The sequence below is a fragment of the Oreochromis aureus genome, linkage group 3 (assembly GCF_013358895.1).
Source record: "Oreochromis aureus strain Israel breed Guangdong linkage group 3, ZZ_aureus, whole genome shotgun sequence".
Classification (NCBI taxonomy): domain Eukaryota; kingdom Metazoa; phylum Chordata; class Actinopteri; order Cichliformes; family Cichlidae; genus Oreochromis; species Oreochromis aureus.
The window spans coordinates 130,572,545-130,592,106 of NC_052944.1; the positions used below are offsets into that span (position 1 = coordinate 130,572,545).

The window sequence follows — 19,562 nt, forward strand, 5'->3', positions numbered from 1 at the left end:
AATCCCACTTTTTTGTGGCGAAGAAAGGCGAAGAAAGATGCCCAACGGATTTACTCTACCAAATGGACCATCCCAGCCTTGCCGTAATGGTCCATTTGATTCACCTTTTATTGTTTATTTTATTGTCAGTTGCTGAATACGGGAAAGACTTTACTGGGGGAAAGAAAGGGGAGAAAGAAAGAGGGAAAGAAAAACAGCTGAGAAGAGGGACGGGGAAAAAAGGGCAAAAAACAAAAACCAACAGAATAAGCAGACAAAAAATACATATATCGATCACCTGGATCACCTGTTGAGAAAGAAAAAAAGAAAACAAGCAGAAGAAAACGATAGTAATACAATAAACAACATCACAATGATATATGGGAATATGGCAGTAAATACTAAATGTCAAACATTATTGTGCAGCACGTAAAATCGACAGCGCACAGTGTGCTTTGAGGTAGAAGCCAAAAAGGGTGTAGTTTGTATGTGAGATCACCCGTGTGTGCACCTGTGAGCATGGACACACTTGTTTATTTTTTTTTAAAAGGTTCCTTCATATAATGATCTACTAGAGGGTGTGGGGGGCCACCGCCCCGTCCTCCAGGGCATGAAGCAGGTATGGAGGAGATCAAAACTCCAGACATCCAGAGACCCCCAGAACACAAGAGACCAAGGAAGACCAACAGAGGGGCAGCTGCGCCACTATGCCAGAAAGAGCTGAGGAGAGTCCCAAATGAGGGGTCACTCAGCAGCCATGAGCAGAAGCCAGGGGATTGCAGTGACGTGCCCGTGAGCTCCGCCGGCAGCCAGCTGTGCCTGAGTGACCGAGCCCCAGGCCGAGAGGCTGAGGGAACTCCACCTCCGAAGTGGCCCGAGCGAGCCCCAGGCTCCAGGCCCCGACAAGCAGCCGCCAAGGAGTGAGCCGGTGTGTACCTGGGCGCCCATCCCTGGACACAAAGGACCACCAACGCACCGATGTCTGAGGGCGTCTGCCACCGGCAGGGGAGGTGGTGGTGGGGGGGGAGATAGGCCTCCAAACCTTGGAGGGCCTGAGATGTCCCCAGAGAGGTGGCGTCTGATACCCAACCTGACATATAGACACAGACATACAGGCACACACAAACATCCATTCCCACCCTCATGCTCTCAAATGCAATTACTCGACACTCAACCAACGTGGAGACAGATATAAAGAGACGCTGTACACACAATCACACTCCCCAAGCATACTCTAAGAACCGGGTCTAGGTACCCTTGCCCCTGGAGGGGGTAACTGCACCCAGACCCAGGTGGTGTTACCCTTTTCCCTGAGGTGAGTAGAAGCAGACCGCCCCGACTCCGCAGCGGCAGGGAGGCCCCACCTTCCAGACCCCAGTCGGACGGCCAACTCCTCCTCCTAGCACCCCCGATGATCCCAGTTTCATCATATCAGTCATTCTCTTCTGCTTATCCTTGGGTATGTTGCTATTCCAGCTACCATTCCCTGCACCCTGGACAGGTCGCCTGTCTGTCGCAGTGCTAACACGCAGAGACAGACAACTCACGTTGCCACCTATGGGTTCTTTAAATAAATAAATAAAGGCAGATGAACAACCATTGATACCAGGCAACTATAAAATGTATATCTTGGCCCCAATGAGACTATTAACTCTTGCAGCACCGGGTGTTAAGGCAATTGACTCACACAGTTATGTAGATATCCCAGTCCTGTTGTCTCGGGATGCATAAAGCTGCCTTGCCTGGGGTTAGCTTCTGTTTCTGGGGATGAGGGTTGGGCATGCTCCCTTACCTTCTCCAGGTAAGCTAGGTTAGCCTTCTTGTGTGAGCTTTTCAAGTGCACTTTAAGGTTTGTGGGATTTTTTTTCCTTTTAGAAATGTCCCTCATAATTTGTCTCTTTCCACTACAAAACACTTGCTTTATCCAAAACACAGTCATATTCAAAGTAATCCCAAATTGGAAGCTGGTGCTTTCTCCAGACTTTTCCTGACATGATTCTGCGTGTGGACGGAGCAGCAACACAGACAACTCGACTAACGTACTTGCCACCTGCTGGCATAATGAGACACAGCAAGAAAAAAACCTGGAAACTAATTTTCACCCTTGACTATTGTATGACACGCACACATCAACGAAAACTAAACGCATTTTTGCTATAAATTCAGTTAATTTTAGTTAGTTTTGTGAACACTCATTACAGTTTTAGTTAGTTTTCCGTTTTTTGTTTTTATTTTTATTTCCGTTAACGAAAATGTTTTTTCACTTCTAGTTTTTGTTATTTCGTTAGTTTTCGTTAACGATAATAACCTTGATAGGGTGTTCCGAGTTCGAAAATGTTGAGCAATGAAACAAACCCACAGAGGCCCAGAAGAGTTCAGTCAAACAATGATTTATTCAGTACACGCGTGGGAAGATGTATACTGCAACACCAATATCGATCTTCTCTGAACAGCTCAATTCAGAATGGTTTCATTCATCAGGGTTACGCCCCCTCATGCATCACAAATGAACATAATATGCATCAGTTACAGTAAATGGTCAATCTTAAACCCCTAAAATTAGACAAAGACGTTCCTTTTTCTGTCACACCTTCCATACATGGCCATAAGTTGCGAGCCTAGATGGTCCCTGAGGGCTTGTCCTTTTCTTGAATTGTCATCTGTCACCTGTTACTAGGCAAGCTCAAATGCAGTTAGAAGCACATTGTATCTCAGTCCATTGGCCTGGAATCAATACTCTCATGTGTGTTTGTAAGCGTGCATGCTTTGAACCTTGCTCCAAGTCCCCCACAATATGTCAACTAAGACATCGCGCTCATCGAAGCTTATAACCTTAAATGGACTGAACATCAACTCTGTTAATGAGCGCAATCATGCAATGTATGTTTACAATGATTATAGCTGCACCTGTAAGTAAAAGGTTAATAACAGTAAGTTTCATAAACATCTTTAATGCAATATCAATGCTATAAGGAATATTATCAATGCAATAATGCAGGTTATCTTGTAGCAGTAAAATAATTTATTTTATTTCCACATTCCCTCACCACACCTCGTGTTGTGTCACTCCTTGGTCCATTCGGCCGCCTCTAACTCCATTAATGGCATCATGGCCACCCGAACCACCGTTCCGGGGTCCACTACCTTCGCTCTGACCCTCTCTCGCAATCCTCTGGCGCAAGGAATGAGACAACAACCTCAGGTGACCAGTATCCCTAAAAAATTTATTTATTTATTTATTAACCTTTATTTAACCAGGAAGATCCCATTGAGATTAAAAACCTCTTTTTCAAGGGAGAACTGGCCAAGATAGGCAGCAGCAGGTGTCTCACAGTTACAGAGATTACTCAAACACAGGTAAGTGAAAGAAAACAAATAAAAATAAAATTCAATTTTAAAAAAAAAAAAAAAAAAAAAAAAGGCAGTTAAAATGACAATCAATCTAATTAAAACAGTTGCATATCATGGACTCGGCCTCAAGGATTCGTAGTTTAGATTTAAAAGCACTTAATGAAACGAATTCAGTCATTTTCCAGTCCTTCTGCAGTTTGTTCCAAGCCGAGGGTGCTAAATTGACAAAAGCTCTTTTACCAAGTTCAGTTCGGGCAAGTGGAACAGAAAGCAACAAGTAACCATACGGACGAAGAGAATACCGACCAGCATGTTTCATTGCGAGCAGGGAACATATATAAGAGGGCAGCAACCCAAGTATTGCCTTATATATAAAACTGTATAAATGAGAGTTCCTTCGACTTACCAAAGCAGGCCATCCTACTTGAGAGTATAACTCACAGTGGTGAGTCTGAAATTTACGGTTAGTGATGAACCTCAAAGAAGCATGATACACAGAATCAACCATTCGAAGACATTGAGCAGAAGCATTCATATATAGAATATCACCATAATCCAGCACAGGCAAGAATGTTGCAGCAACAAGCCGCTTCTTTGTATTAAAAGAGAAACACAGCTTATTTTGAAAATAAAATCTCAGTTTTAACTTCAGGTTTTTCACAAGATTCTCTACATGTGGTTTGAAGGTGAGCGAGTCATCAATTAAGATTCCCAGATATTTATAGGTGTGAACCAACTCTATTTTATTACCTTCAAGAGTGGTTACCGTTGGGATTATTTGGGCCAAATTCCTTGATTTAGAAAACAGCATGAGCTTTGTTTTGTCTGCGTTGAGAACAAGTTTCAGCTGAAGTAATGAGTGCTGGACAGCAAAAAAGGCTTTCTGCAAAGAGTCAATGGCTTGGACAAGAGTTGAACCACAGCTGTAAATAACTGTATCATCAGCATAGAAGTGCAATTTTGCATCTGGCACATTTAGACCAAGATTGTTTATGTAAATAATAAATAGAAGTGGACCTAATACAGAACCCTGTGGCACTCCATTGTGCACTGTAAGAAAGTTAGAACATAAACCATCAGATTTTATGCACTGAGACCTGTTACTGAGGTAGTTTGAGAACCATGCCACTGCTCTCTCAGAGAGTCCTGACTGGAAGTTTTAAAATACAATGATCAACAGTGTCAAATGCTTTTGACAAATCAATAAAAAGGGATGCACAGTGTTGTTTTTTATCAAGTGCAATAGTAATATCATTTACCACTCTAATTGCAGCTGTGATAGTACTATGAGTACTAAAAGCGGCAATAGAAAGCATGGCAGACATAACAAACCCCTTCCATTGTCCAAACACGGTGTGTTCTGCAACATATAGACAATAAAACGCACTGCCATGGTCAATATTATTGCATATAATAAACATGTGGTTATAAGGAACATTCTAATAAGTTTTTTGTCATTACGCATCACTGATTCGTGTGTTTGCATTGTGTTGTGTTAATTTTGGGCGTTAGCATAAAATTTTGCTCCTTTTTATTTATTATTACTTATATATTTTCAACTCTCAATTTGTTACCACTCCTTTCCGCTGGCGTGGCGATTTTCTGTGATGCTCTCCTTCTTTCTTCGGCGTCCCAGGTAGACTACTGGTTGGCCCGTTGCACAGGTGAGAGGGTTTATTCTGCCTCTTTTTATTTCCACCTGTGTTAGGTGGAGATGGCTTTTCCTCCACCAAGCTCTCATCTGCTATGGCACACTGCGACCAGTGGAACCAGGTTTCGCCTTTTCCTTTCAACTGGACTGCTGTAGCCATTCGGGCCGTTACTTCATACGGACCGGTCCACCGGGGCTCCTTCCACTTATGGTTGATCACCTTTAGCCACACCGCCTTTGCCTCAGGGGTCGCCCTGTCCGCAGTATGCACTCCAGATGTAACCTGTTTTGTGAAACTTAAGACAAGAGCTTTTAGTTCATTCCAATATTCTGCATGAGACCTGTTACTTTTGGTGCTTTGTTCCACCGAACCGCTGTCCAAGGTGCTGGGAACTGCCTTCCCGTCAAGAGCTCGTATAGCGTGAAACCTGTGGATTGGTTAACAGAACATCTTATAGTTATTAAAACAATTGTCAGGGTTGCAACCCAATTCAATCCCCATCTGTGCACAGATTTTAGATAATTTGTTTTTCAAATTTTGGTTCATTCTCTCTACTTTCCCTTAAGATTGAGGATGATACACTGTCCCAAACTTATGTTGTACTCCCAACATCATATACACCTCCTTCTTTCCAGGCTCCCTGGTACTGCCACAGCCCCTTTTCCTATGTGGATTGCTCCTCCTGAGCCTGTCTGGCTTCCTCCAGCACATTGGTGCTTGATTCCTCTTCAGCAATTACCTGCAGCATCTGCCTTCGTCCTTTGTAACCTGCTGCTTCCTTGGCGGCTTCATCCACTTTCTGATTTCCCGTTGCCACCATGGTGGTTTCTTGAGAGTGTCCTTTGCATTTTATGATAGTCACCTCATCCAGGTCATTCAGGGCCTTTTACAGTTCCTCCATTTCTTTCTTGTGGCAAATGGGAGCATTTCCTGCCGTTCTGAACCCCACTGTTTTCCATTGAGCGAGCTTTTCACTTTCTACCCTTTGCATCTAAAACTTTACTCAACCTCTTGTTGTGTCAGTGGTGTCATAGTGAATACTTGTGAGTTCACGTATGCCACTACACTGTGTGTGTTCAGCACTTTTAGTGGATGTTCTCTCACTATGTGTGCTGTTTTATGGATTATTTTTGCTACCCAAGCTGCGTGTTGTGTCTGAATTCAGTCTTATGCTGACATACATGAGTACTGTACTCCCACCCCCTTTTTTCTGAAACAACACACCATTTACAATTCCGTGTGTTTCAGAAACATATAAGTAGATAGGTTCGTTATAATTAGGTGTGGCCAGGTCAGTGGCTCTTAACAGTTCTTATTTTAGTGAAATGAACGCCGTTTCTGTTGCGGACGTCCAGGGCAGTTCACTCTTAAGATTTCGAACACCCATTTTTGATTAGGTCCCGCAATTGGGCCGTTTTGCCCGCATAGTTCGGAATGAACTGTCTGCTGTAACCCATCAACCCAAGAAAAGAAAAGGGTTCCTTCACCATTCTTGGCTTAGAGTGTGTTAGAATTTGGTCTCTGTGTGTGCTCAGTAATCCCACTTATTTGTGTTCAATTACATTGCCCAGAAATGTTACTCCTGGTAAGACAAACTACAGTTTTTCTTTACTTACTTTCAAGCCAAATTCTGCCAGTCTTTTCAGCACTACAAGCGATGCTTCTGTACAGGCCGCTGCCGACGGGGCTGCAATGACCAGGTCATCAACATACTGTATCAGTGTACACCACTCAGGCAACTGACAAGGTGACAGGGCCTCCTTGAGCACCTGTTTGAAAATGCCTGGGGAGACAAAAGAAGGTCATTAGATCAGAGACTGCTGGTGGTACCGTGCACTCGTTTTAAAACTCGTGGTGATCGGCCCTTTTGGACTGTGGCACCTCGGTTGTGAAAATAGCTATATACAGTGGCGGTCCTAGCCTACTTGGCTCCCTGGGCGAACACACTCCCTCTGCCCCCCCGCCACACACACACACACACACACATAAAACATATGAAGGATAAAACTGTTGTCAGAACCACTTTACCAGAGAAACACACACACACACACACACACACACACACACACACACACATATGAAGACAGAGAGAGTATGCATAGTATGCAAAAGGCTACCAAACAGCCATCATAATTTGTCATACAATGAGAACAGGACTAATCAACAGCTGACAATGAATAATTAATATTAAAATCTGTAACATAATGTATTGTTTGGAGTTTAGTCTGTTATGGAAATGTTTTTACCATTTCCTCTTGGAGCAACTGTAACCCACATAATTTCCTTAGGGATTAATAAAGTATTCTGATTCTGATTGTTTCAGGATGACCTGCCATGATCCAATGACACATCTGCTTACCTGTATCTCTTGCTCATTTTTCCTCCTCTTCTTTTCTCTTTTTTTCTAAACTGAGCACCTGATGGCTTTGAACTTTTCTTGTCCATCTTCCATCGGCTTTAATTTTGCACTCCAGTATGAACACCCAGCCCCCAACCCGGGGATCGCCACAACATAACCTAATAGACCTACACCTTAGTTCACAGATTCGCTTTGTCTAAGGTGTATTTCTGGGATTTCGCACAACCCAGGATTCATATCATGAATACATAATGGACTTGGATTTACAACATTGTGAATGAAATGTGCTCTATTTGGAAGCAGCAGGGCCCCCCTCCCCTTTCGACGGGTTGTGTGTGAGACTTTAAATCATCAAACTGTAAATTTTAAATTGTTATTGATCCCTTTACCCCTGGTCCTAAAGTGTATATTTATTTTCTTACTCTTCTTATATATATTGTTTGTTTACTTGCACTGCTGTAACTGGAGCCTTGTCGTCTCATCTCTCTATATACTGGACTGTATGTAGCGGAGATGACAATAAAGTTTACTTTGACTTCAGCAGCGTGCAGGCGCACCGAGGGCTCTCGCACTCACTTTTCGTGTATAGAATTTCGAAAAAACATCGGTGCAAATTGTAAGTCTGTATCATAATGTCTGGTGTTTTCGTGTTTGTTGTTTTGTTTTTATTTTGTTTTATTTTGCGAATTGGCTATTAGATGCTGCTCCAGCCACCAGAGAATCCCCCGCCGCCCCGCCCTCTCCACCCTGTGCCGCTAGCAGCAGGCGCATCTCGCAGATGGAGGGCTCCCTTACTCCCAACAAAGGGGCGATAGAAAACCGATCGGTGCCTATGCCATTCCTAATATGCGCTGGCTGACGTCGGGGCAGCATTAGTACGAGCATTTCTTTTTTTCTTTTTTTTTTGCCGATGCCTGCGATGCCGCCCCGGGCAACCGCCCGTGTCGCCCGTATCAAAAACCGCTACTGGCTGTATAAATAAATTTTACTTACTTACTTACTAAAGTAAAACAGGAAACACACTGACTGAACTCAAGTCATGTAAACTTAACAGACTGGGGAGACAGAACATAGGGACCTGAAACATGGGACAGAAAGTCACAGTAGACACAACATGAACATAACGACGCCACAGCAGAAGAATAAAACAAAACACAGGAACACAGGACCTCTTTCAAAATAAAATAGGACATATAATGAAACGCAGACATGACTACATGAACTTGACAACATAAGAAACACAGACATGAAACACATGAAGGACAAGGGAGACTTAACAAGAGTTGAAAACAGAAGGGGAATCTAATAAACAAATGAACTTAGATAACCTAATGAACTTAAACATAAATCATAAACATCAAAAATAAACTAAAACTTAAAACGCTGGGTCAAACGACCCAGGATCGTGACAGTTGGTTGAATGAATTCAACAATTCAAGAGCGTTGATCCACAGAAGGCTTGTTTAAACAGAAAAGTTTTTAATTGCTTTTTAAAAGAATCCACATTGTTTTAGTTGTGGTGGTAGACTGTTCCGCAGACTGAAAGGCTCCGCCTCCTTTGGTCTTCAGTCATCTTCGGGGAATAACCAACAAACAGTCTCTTAGTGGAGACAACGAGCAGCCGTGTGTTTTGTAAGAAGCTGGGATAAATAATGTGGGGCCTTGCCATTTAGTGCTCTGTATGTTAAAAAAAAGGATTTAAAATGAATTCTAAAGAATATAAAATAGGGGTAATGTGAGCCTGCTTGCTAGAAGGTGTTTGTAGCCTCGCCGCTGCATTTTGTATAGGTTGGAGGCCAGAAAGAGATGATTTGTCCAAGCTGGTAAACAGGGCATTACAATAATCTACACAAATGCAAGAACAGTTTTTTTTCGAATTCAGCAGAGGAAACCATATGTCGGAGTTTAGAGATGTTCCTTAAATGAAATTAAATAAATTAGACAATAATTCTAATGGCAAAAGATCCAAACGGGATAGGCAAAAAAAAAAAAAAAAAAAAAAAAATTTCCTTAAATGAAAGAAACAGGAACGAGACAAAGACTTTACATGTGAGTCAACACCCACATAAGAATCAAATATTGCTCCAAGATTTCGAATATTTGACTCGACAGAAGGACAGAAAGAGGCAAGAACCTGACTGAACTCAAAGGCACTGAACTAAACTTTTATATTAAACACTAGAAATAACAAATTGAAATAACGATACACAAAACACTGGGTCACTGACCCAGGACTGTGACAGAATTAAAGAATCTGATAGCAGGAGAAAAGTACTTCTGTACTGAACAAACAACACAAGCACTGAAGCAAATTATCTATTACTTTGAGAATGATCAACATTCCTTCCTGTTACCACTGACTGCAGGTACAGTTTGTCAACAGCAGATAGAGCAGTTGTCCCTTCCATAGATGGGACAACAAGTAGACACACCTCTGACATAAACATATCTGAACTAATCTGTAATTTCTTTTCCTCATGATCTCTATGTGTGACAGGGCTCAGCTCTATAAAGAGATGACATGCTCAAAGGGAGGAGACTAGAAGGAACTTATAACAGAGAGAGCAGTGGTGGAAATGAATGCATTCAGCAGCAGAACATCAGCATAACAACAGATCACCTGCCTGAGACAAACAAACATGGACAGTGACTGTGTTATAGTTGGTGAGTAAATTTAAAACTTTTATCATCATTTAGTGTTTAAACACACTTGCGTCGAACACACTATTATAGTACCATTGGATTTCAGATTCATTTTGGATAAAAATAAATAAAGATCATCACCTGTTTAACTTCACTAATTTATTAATGGGCAACGATAAATGTTCAAGAGAAAAAATACAGGTCTTTCAAAATGAACTTATCGTTGGTTTTAATTTAGAAACTGAAATGTTTTCATAGTTTACCTTCATACAATATCTATCAAATAATAAACACTTTCATTGTAGTAAAGTTATTTTAAGGGCACATGTTAAATACAAAAAAAAAAATCATAATAGTATTGTCAAAATAAGGTATACATGCAATCTAAACTGAGGCATAAAATACCTTTTACTCTGTCAGCATTTTGATTTGATTTGATTTGATTGATTAGCATTCAGATATCTCAGTGAATACAGAATAATGATTACCACAAAGCAAGAAAGCACAAGACAAGGCTAATCAAAAGGTATTGGCTGAAGCATTTGCTTATTACGCCAACCCTTTTAACAAAAGATCTTTTTGCATGCAGCTCCTGTACACAGGGCTCGAAGCAAAGAATAAAACAAAGCAAAGCAAAAACAAACAAACAAACAAAAAAAAAACTTTCCACCTTAGATAAGTAACTACATCAAAGCAAAACAATCAAGAGTTTCAATATTATTATTTTTGCTCTTTTCATTCTTGATTTATATATTTTTCTAATACTCTATTTTTAAACATGTTTTTAAACAAGGAAAATGAACTACATCTTTTTAAATCACTATCATAATCATATCATATCATATATCATATCAGGTTAACTCCTCTAAGAGAAACACATCTCTGCTTCATGTTTGTCCTTATCTTGTTTTTTTTAAAGACATCTGTTCCCCTTAAGTCATATTGACTCTCTCTGACTTTAAACAGCTTCTGAGTACTGCGGCAAAGCAAGTTATTTTGTGCTTTATACATTATCTGTGCCATTTTATATTCAAATAAATCATAAAATTTCAGGGTTTTCAGATTAATAAACAAAATGTTAGTTGGTTCTATATAGTTTGATTGATTTATAATTCTTATAGCTCTTTTTTGTAACTTGAAAATAGGAAGAGTATTTGTTTTATATGCATTACCCCATATCTGCAGACAATAAGTCATATATGGAAGCAACAGAGTACAATAAAGTGTGTATAATGATTTCTTTTTCAGGACATGCTTTGTTTTATAGAGAATAGCAATGGTTTTTGACATTTTTGTTTTCACGTGGTTTATATGAGACTTCCAACTCAGCTTATCATCACTTATCACTCCAAGTTTATTTCCGTACACTCTTTCAATTTCAATTTCATTAACCCTGATTTTAGATACATTTTTCATTTGTCTAGTGTCACTCTGTATTGCTCAGGTAAAAACCTAGAACAGCTTCTGACTACAGTGGAAAAGGAGTAAAATATATTAAAAAACTGGTTTGATGTAAATAAGTTATCATTAAATATAAAGAAAGAAAGAAAGAAAGAAAGAAAGTGTACTTTATTGATACCCGTGGGGAAATTCCTCTCTGCATTTAACCCATTCACTCAGTGAAGCAAGAAAACAAAATTGATTATTTTTGGTATCATCAGCAAACAATACACATTTTAACAGGTTGGAAACACTACATATGTCATTTATATATAATATGAATAATTTAGGGCCCAGCACAGAGCCCTGAGGAACACCACAAGTTACCTTCAACTGCTTAGATTTTACATTATTGATTTCGACATATTGATATCTGTCATCCAGGTAACTTTTCATCCACTTATATGCGATCCCTCTTATGCCATATCTCTCTAGTTTATTCATTAATATAGAATGATCAATTGTATCAAACGCCTTTTGTAGGTCTATAAAAACACCAACAGTATATTCCTTATTATCTATAGCATTAAATATCCCTTCTACAAGTTCCATCACTGCCATCGAAGTGGACCTTTTCACTCTAAAGCCATATTGGTTATCACTTAGGAGATTATGCTTCTCCATATATTTATCAAGTCTATTAACAAATAACAATATAGCATGAAAAGCTTTCTGACATTAGGAGGCAAGAGAGTTATCTCCTGCATGAGGCAGATTTGGATGAAGTGTGTGTTCATGTTAAATGTGAACGAGTGAATGAGTTAGTTTGTCTCTTTCACCTGAAGTTTCTTACTGGTGAAAACAAGATGTTATGATGTTATTAGAATCTGAATTGGATTGTGATTAATAATAATTCTCTGCCCAGCCTAACTTATAGCCGAAATATAAAATAACAGTTCATCTGCATATTTTAAAAGTACTTCTGGAGCTTACTGCAAATTTTTCTTAGTAGATGGGTGGACGGTGCAGCTACAAAGTTTGCTTTTCTTCCCAAACAGTGTAATGACGGACTCCCACTAGCCTTTTTCCCTGTGAAGATTTTAATGGTGAATACAGGACGGTTGAAAAAGATTTTTTGGGGTGAGGTGTGTGTTTGGGTCTTAGGGGCAGGGGGTAGTGCTGTTTCTTCAAATTTGTGTTGCATGTTTGTTTTTACTTACAAGCATGGTAAACAGAGTTTACAGAGTTTGGGCATCAAGTATCAAGGAGTTAATGAATACAATTACATCCCTACTGATAAATATTGGAAATGGTCCGTTTGTATCTGTGTGTGTATTTCAACAGTGAGGAAGGAATAAAAGCAGTAAGAGAAACTGGTATACCCTAGTTGCTCTGTAAAACTAAAACCATTAGGTGAATAAAATAAATGTAAATAGCCACACACTGTTTTCTGGTTTACACACACTCCACACATAGATTTGAAACATGGAAAACAACTAAAAGCCACTGACAGTTTTAATTCATTCATCGCCTCTCTCTGTGTCATGGCCCTGGGTCATGCGACCCAGTATGTTGAGTTTTTTGGTGTTTTGTTATTCTTTTTAGTCTAGTCTTCATTTCAGCTTATTTAGTTTCATTCTGCCCTGTTTTGTGTCTAAGTTTTCCTTGGTTGTAAGATTCAAGTCATGGCCGTGTCTTCTTATGTTTCCTGTTTTATTTTGAAAGAGCTTGGTGTGTTGTGTTTATTGTATTTAGTTTCACGTGTCCTGTCATTATGTTAATTGTTGTCAGCCGTGTTTCCCATGTGATCCGACTCCCCTTGATTATTCTTCATGTGTATTTAGTCTGTGTGTTCCCCTCAGTCAGTGTCGGATCGTCTGTTAAACCCACCACAGTTTTCATAGGTTTACTCCGTTGTTTCTCTGTGTTTTCTAGTTTACTCCGTGTTCATAGTTTGTCATAGTTTTCACTAAGTGTCTCAGCCCTTTTGTAACACAGCGTTCATAGCCTCCTTAGTTTCCCTGGTTGCTTGTTTTTCTTCTGCATCAGCCAATAAAGGCTCGCTTTATTTTTGAAACTACATTTTGTCTCCACCGTGTCTGCACCTGGGTCTACCTCACGGCACCCCGCCGTGACACTCTGCTCCTCATCCCTGCCTACACCCTCTCAGGAAACATACCTCTCCAATCATCATTAAAAGTTACCAAAATGATGCTCTACTCTAGCTACAGGACTGTTTGAACAGACTGGTCTATCTTTAAACTGCAGAACCTGGAGACCTTCACTCTGTCTGTCCTTTTCTATGTTAAGTGTTGTGTAGAAAATGACACTGACCAAAACCATCCAGGTTTGTCCTAACCAAAAACCTTGGATGACTCTTGATGCATGCTTAGTTATCCAGGTAAGTAAATCCCAAAACGTTGATTCTGTTCATCTGGATGTTTTCAGTGGGAGAAACATTTCATCATCATCAGGTGACTCCCTCAGTCTCAGCTGAAGGCAGGTTTCAACCTTAGAACATTTGTATAATAACTGACCCACTGAATGAACAATGGGCTGTAAGGTCAGTTTATGATCATTAATATGCAAATTGTGATGATCATTGATCACAGCCCACAAATCAGTGTCCATGAGTACCATTCACAGAGAGTTTGGGAATGGCTGCAATCACAGCATTGTAAGAGGGTGACAGATGTACTCTTAGGACCCCGTCCTCAATTCAGAGACGGTCTTTCCCTTTTCATGTAAATGGCCTCCTTGAGCCACAGAGACACGGTGTTTAGAAAAAATGTGTTGTGTGTGTGTGTGCTCAGATACTCCTGACACATATGGGAACACTACAGGTTTTCGCTTGGGCAGCGGTTGTCCTTCTCTCCTGGATCGGCTGGAGCTTTCTTTAGGTGCCTTTCCAGCTTTGACAAAAGTCCAGCTGGGATAACCACATTTACTCAGGGCCTTCTTGATGTGATGTTCTTCTGCTTCCCTGGCCACTGTGTCAGAGGGGATGGTGTTCGCTCTGTGTTGAAGCGTCCTGATGACGCTCCAGTGATGGAGCTGCTCAGAACAAGCAACTCAGCCTTCCAGTTGAGGGACTGTTCTCTGTACAGCATTGCCACAGGCAACCTAAGGGGGAGCATCAATTTTTCTTTTTTTTTCTTTTTTTGTAGCCATTTCGTTGTCGGGTGATTTTTCGTTTTTTTGGTTTTGTTGTTGATGTTGTTTTTGTAACGGTATAAACAGTGAAAGGTGGTGGATTAGCCAGATGCTGGCCAATGTAAAATTAACTCAGTTGTTTGGTGGTGTCTATGGCTGAGCTTCCACTGAGGCCATCAGGTGGATGAGGGAAAGGGGGAGGCAGGAGAAGGAGAGACCCAAGGCGACCGCCGGTCCAAGTGACAGGTGAACTGAACTTCAGGTAGGAAGATATGACCTACAGTCTATCTGGGTCAGATATAAACCAAGTTTAGGTGTAGTTGATTTTCGTTATGCTCTCCGTGAATCGCTACCTTATCGTGGTGGAGGGGTTTGTGTGTCCCAGGGATCCCAGGGGCTATGTTGTCTGGGGGCTATTGCCCCCTGGTAGGGTCTCCCATGGCAAATTGGTCCTGGGTGAGGGACCAGACAAAGAGCGATTCAGAAGACCCTCATGAAGAGAACATCGAGGGAACAGTTGACCCTGCCTGGGATAGGGTTACCGGGGCCCCGCCCTGGAGCCAGGACCGGGGAGGGTGCCCGAGGGCCGGTCCTTAGTCCATGGGGCCCGGCCGGGCACAGCCCGAAGAGGAGACATGGGCCCATCCTCCCGCAGGAGTTTGCCCAACCAGTCTACATGTGTTTTGTGGACTTGGAGAAGGCATTTGACCATGTCCCTCGGGGTGTACTACGGGCAATTCGATCCCTATACAACCGTTGCAGGAGCTTGGTTCGCATTGCCGGCAATAAGTCGGACTCGTTCCCGGTGGGTGATGGGCTCCGACAGGGCTGCCCTTTGTTACCGGTTCTGTTCATAACTTTTATGGACAGGATTTCTAGGCGCAGCCAAGTGGCGGAGGGCTTTCACTTCTGTGCCCTCAGAATCTCATCTCTGCTTTTTGTGGATGGTGTGGTTCTGTTGGCTTCATTGGGTGAAGGCCTCCTGCTCGCAGTGGAGCGGTTCGCAGCCGAGTGTGAGGCAGTGGGAATGAGGATCAGCACCTCCAAATCTGACGCCATGGTTCTCAGCCGGAAGTGGGTGGAGTGCCCACTCGGGCTCGGGGATTAGTTCCTGCCCCAAGTGGAGGAGTTCAAGTATCTCGGGGTCTTGTTCGCGAGTGATGGGAGAAGGGAGCCGGAGATTGACAGACGGATTGGGGCTGCAGCTGCAGTGATGCGGACGCAGCACCGGTCCGTCGTGGGGAAGAGGGAGCTGAGTGTAAAAGCGAGCTCTCAATTTACCGGTCGATCTACGTCCTACCCTCACCTATGGCCACGAGCTGTGGGTAGTGACCGAAAGAACGAGATCGCGGATACAAGCAGCAGAAATGAGCTTCCTCCGAAGGGTGGCTGGACTCTCCCTTAGAGATAGGGTGAAAAGTTTGGCCATCCGGGACGGGCTCAGAGTAGAGCCGCTGCTCCTCCACATTGAAAGGAGCCAGCTGAGGTGGTTCGGGCATCTGACAAGGATGCCTCCTGGGCTCCTCCTGGGTGAGGTGTTCCGGGCATGTCCCACCGGGAGGAGGCCCCGGGGCAGACCCAGGACACGCTGGAGAGATTATGTCTCTCGGCTGGCCTGGGAACGCCTTGGTGTCCCCCCCGGATAAGCTGGAGGAGGTGGCTGGGGAGAGGGAGGTCTGGGCTTCTCTGCTTAGGCTGCTGCCCCCGCGAGCCGGCCTCGGATAAAGCGGATGAAGATGGATGGATGGGTAGATGGATGACTTTCGTTGTGCTGACATTTTCAGTCAGTTACAATAATTCGTACTGCGTACTAGCTAGCATGACCGAGTTTCTATACAGCTTGGCAGGTGCTATGATGTTACTGATAGTGATATGATGTCGGTTTGGATATGTGGTGAGAAGGAAACATGAAGATGAAACCAGGAGATGTCCTTACTGAATCATCAGAGCTGAACAGGTGATGGAGAAATACGTTTACATTTAAGATGGTATGAATGAGTTGAAGAGAAGTTGTGAACTGTTTCTGAGAGACAAATAACACCAGGATCCTTTTCTATGTAGCTGACAGCTGGTAAACGTGCAGGGGCGGGTCTAGCAAAGTTTTGCCAGGGGGGCCAGGTAGGGCATTAACAGGGAAAAGGGGGCACAAAGAAATACTTTTCTTTCTTATTCTCATTTAAAATGTTTAGTTTTTAATAAATAATTATCTGAATCTTACAACGAAAGTTTTAATCTGATGTACAATGTATAGAAATCACACACATACCAACAAGACAGTGTACATCACTGTCACAACAGCTTTTGTTTTCATTCAAATGCTTTATGGCTTTTCCTATAATACCTAGTGTGCCAGTCTCTAGTCCAAATGCCCAGGCAGTTTTTTTTTGTCCCAGTCCAGCCCTCATACCGGCCCAGTACTGGTAATTTTTCTTATGCAGATGAGGCATTATTTCTGTACCATTATTTAATTCCAGAGGTTTTTAAGCTTGGTTTTTTTTTTTGTTTTTTTGTTTTTTTGCACTCGTTGGCTTGTAAAAGCCTATATGACATATTTTATTTCATAATTCATTTACCCTCACAGAGAAGGCATCCTTTAAATATGTTAAATATGTTTCTTTAAGCAAGTTCTTCATGACTGACCTAAGTGTCCTCTTTTTTGGAAATCAAAACATTTTCACCCTACTATAAAACAATTCTGCAAAGATGAATTGGCAAAAATCCCCCCACAGCAATGTGAAGGACTCATTGGAAGTTATCAGAAACACTTGACTGCAATTCTTGCTGCAAAGGGTGGCCGAGCCAGTTATTGGGTTTAGGGCTCTTTTCCACTGAGCCAGTTCCACATGCGCAGCTCCAAACGCATATGCTGAGTCTGTATAAATGTTCACTTTCATATTCTTGGCCAACCTCAGAGCTCGAATCAGGGCTATCACTTCAGCTCTCTGGGCTGACTGCTGTCCCTCAATCCTTCCTGCTTCTACTACCTGATGTTCTTTGCCTGCCCTACGGACTACAGCATAGCCTGCTTTCAGTCCCTCTTCATCTCTGTGGCAACATCCATCTGTGAACCACTCCTCTGCTCCTGCTATGGGTTCTGCCTTCAGATCCTCTCTGATTTTCTCTTCCACCTGGGCTCTTTTAACACAGTCATGTGGTTCCCCTGACCCCATTAAATCTGCCATGTTAATTCCTTCATGTGTGAATGTCAAATTAGGTGCGTCTAAAATTTTGCTCAACCTCTGTTGTTTCAGGGGGGTCATCGTGAACGCTTGTGAATTCACATAAGCCACTACACTATGTGTGGTGAGCACTTTTAGTGGGTGTTCCCTCACTATGTGTGCTGTTTTCTGAATGATTTTGGCAACCCCTGCAGCGTGTTGCGTACATGTTGGATGTCTCGCTTCTGTTGGGCCCAGTTTTATGCTGACATACATGAGCACGTCTCTACTTCCCCCTTTTTTCTGAAACAAAACACCATTTACAATGTCATTGTTACAATGTCATTTGGGTACCCTGGACCCCAGAGGGTTAAACTTTTTTTTAAGTAACGCAATAGTTACTTTTCAAGTAATTAATTACTTTTAGAATCTTGTAAGTCAGTTACCAAAGTCAGTTACTTTTTTGAAGAAGTAACTAGTATCTATAATCAATTACTTTTTCAAAGTAACTTGCCCAACACTGGCTGTTTATTAGATAAGCAACATGCATTATGATCCCTCAATACAATCATAATATGCTTAGAACTGCATTCAAAAATAATGAGACAATATTTTCAGCTTACATAGCTGAAACATTTTCAAACGATGAGCTTCCAACAATGAGTGAAACAGTAAGAGCATGTGGAGAGTTTGGAAACATCCCATTTGTGTTTTTACGAGTGCTAAACAAGAAGAGTCCCAGATGGTTCAGTGGACACATGTGTGACTCCTGTGATTAAAGCATCTTTCTTTCAGCTTAACGAGTGAACCGTCAGCTCGTTCAAACACACGTTAAAGTCCGTTTGGCTCGACACGACCGAACAGAGGCAGCAATATAACATAGCTAACATTAACAGTGCAGTGAGTCCTGCTTGTGTCGTGATATTCAGGACTGCAAACCGAGCAGCATCACTGACTTTCAGCTTGTTGTGTTTGTGGATATATGACTGATATATGACCCATTAAGAAAGAGAAATCAAACATTTGAATTCATTTTAATGATCTCAGACTTGTTGAAAATGCAGAGGAGCTGTTTGTGAACTGAGCTTCAGAGAAACACAACATACTGATATTCACTGTGAAGCACAACATGTGGAATCCTGGAATAATGGGAGCTTCCATCTTTAAAGGACTGAAGAGGAAGAAGTTTACAAGGAATCATTTAGAACAGTTTCAAACATCAACTGATTGAATCCATGAATGTGAAAACATGTTTGTGAGTGAAAGAGACAGACATGTACAGACTGAACTATCTGTTCAACAGTCAAAATGTTTCTCTAACAGGAGACACTCTTTACACTCCACTCAGCACAGGGACAGTGAAGAAACATGAGGATGATAAAAGACTGTAAACCCAGGATAAAGAGTTTGAGTGAATGTGGTGTTGAAGGTGTGGAGGTGGATCAGAGTGTCAGAGGAGACTCTGTAGAAGGACAGAGTGCCAGCAGGACAGTCCACATACACTGCTACTCTGTTAGAGACAGAGGAGGAGGAGATGGGTGTCTCTCTGTTATTGTGCCAGACAGAATGAGGACCCTCATCAAAGCAGAACAGGCTCCAGGACTGATCATTGTGTCCAAACACACAGTCTTTACTGCCTCCTTTCCTTCCGATTCTTTTGTAACTCACTGATATATAAATCTCCCCTCTCCACTCGACCTCCCAGTAACAGTGACCAGTCATACCATTTCTACACAGCAGCTGATAATCATCAAATCTGTCTCGATGATCAGGATATGACTGAACCTCCTCCACATGTGTCACCTTCCTGTTGTTGTCAGACAGTTTGAGCCATTTGTTTACTGTGTTTGTGTCGATTGTGAGTTGACAGGAATCTGATGGAGAGAA

General features: G+C 42.0%; 1 long non-coding RNA gene across 1 annotated transcript in view; it reads left to right on the plus strand.

Annotated features, from left to right (window-relative positions):
- Positions 1-9,883: 9,883 nt before the first annotated feature.
- Positions 9,884-19,562, plus strand: part of LOC120438098 — a 40,025-nt gene continuing 30,346 nt past the window's right edge. The window contains exon 1 of the long non-coding RNA XR_005611667.1: positions 9,884-10,005. This is a non-coding gene — a long non-coding RNA (uncharacterized LOC120438098). The remainder of the gene's footprint in view (positions 10,006-19,562) is intronic.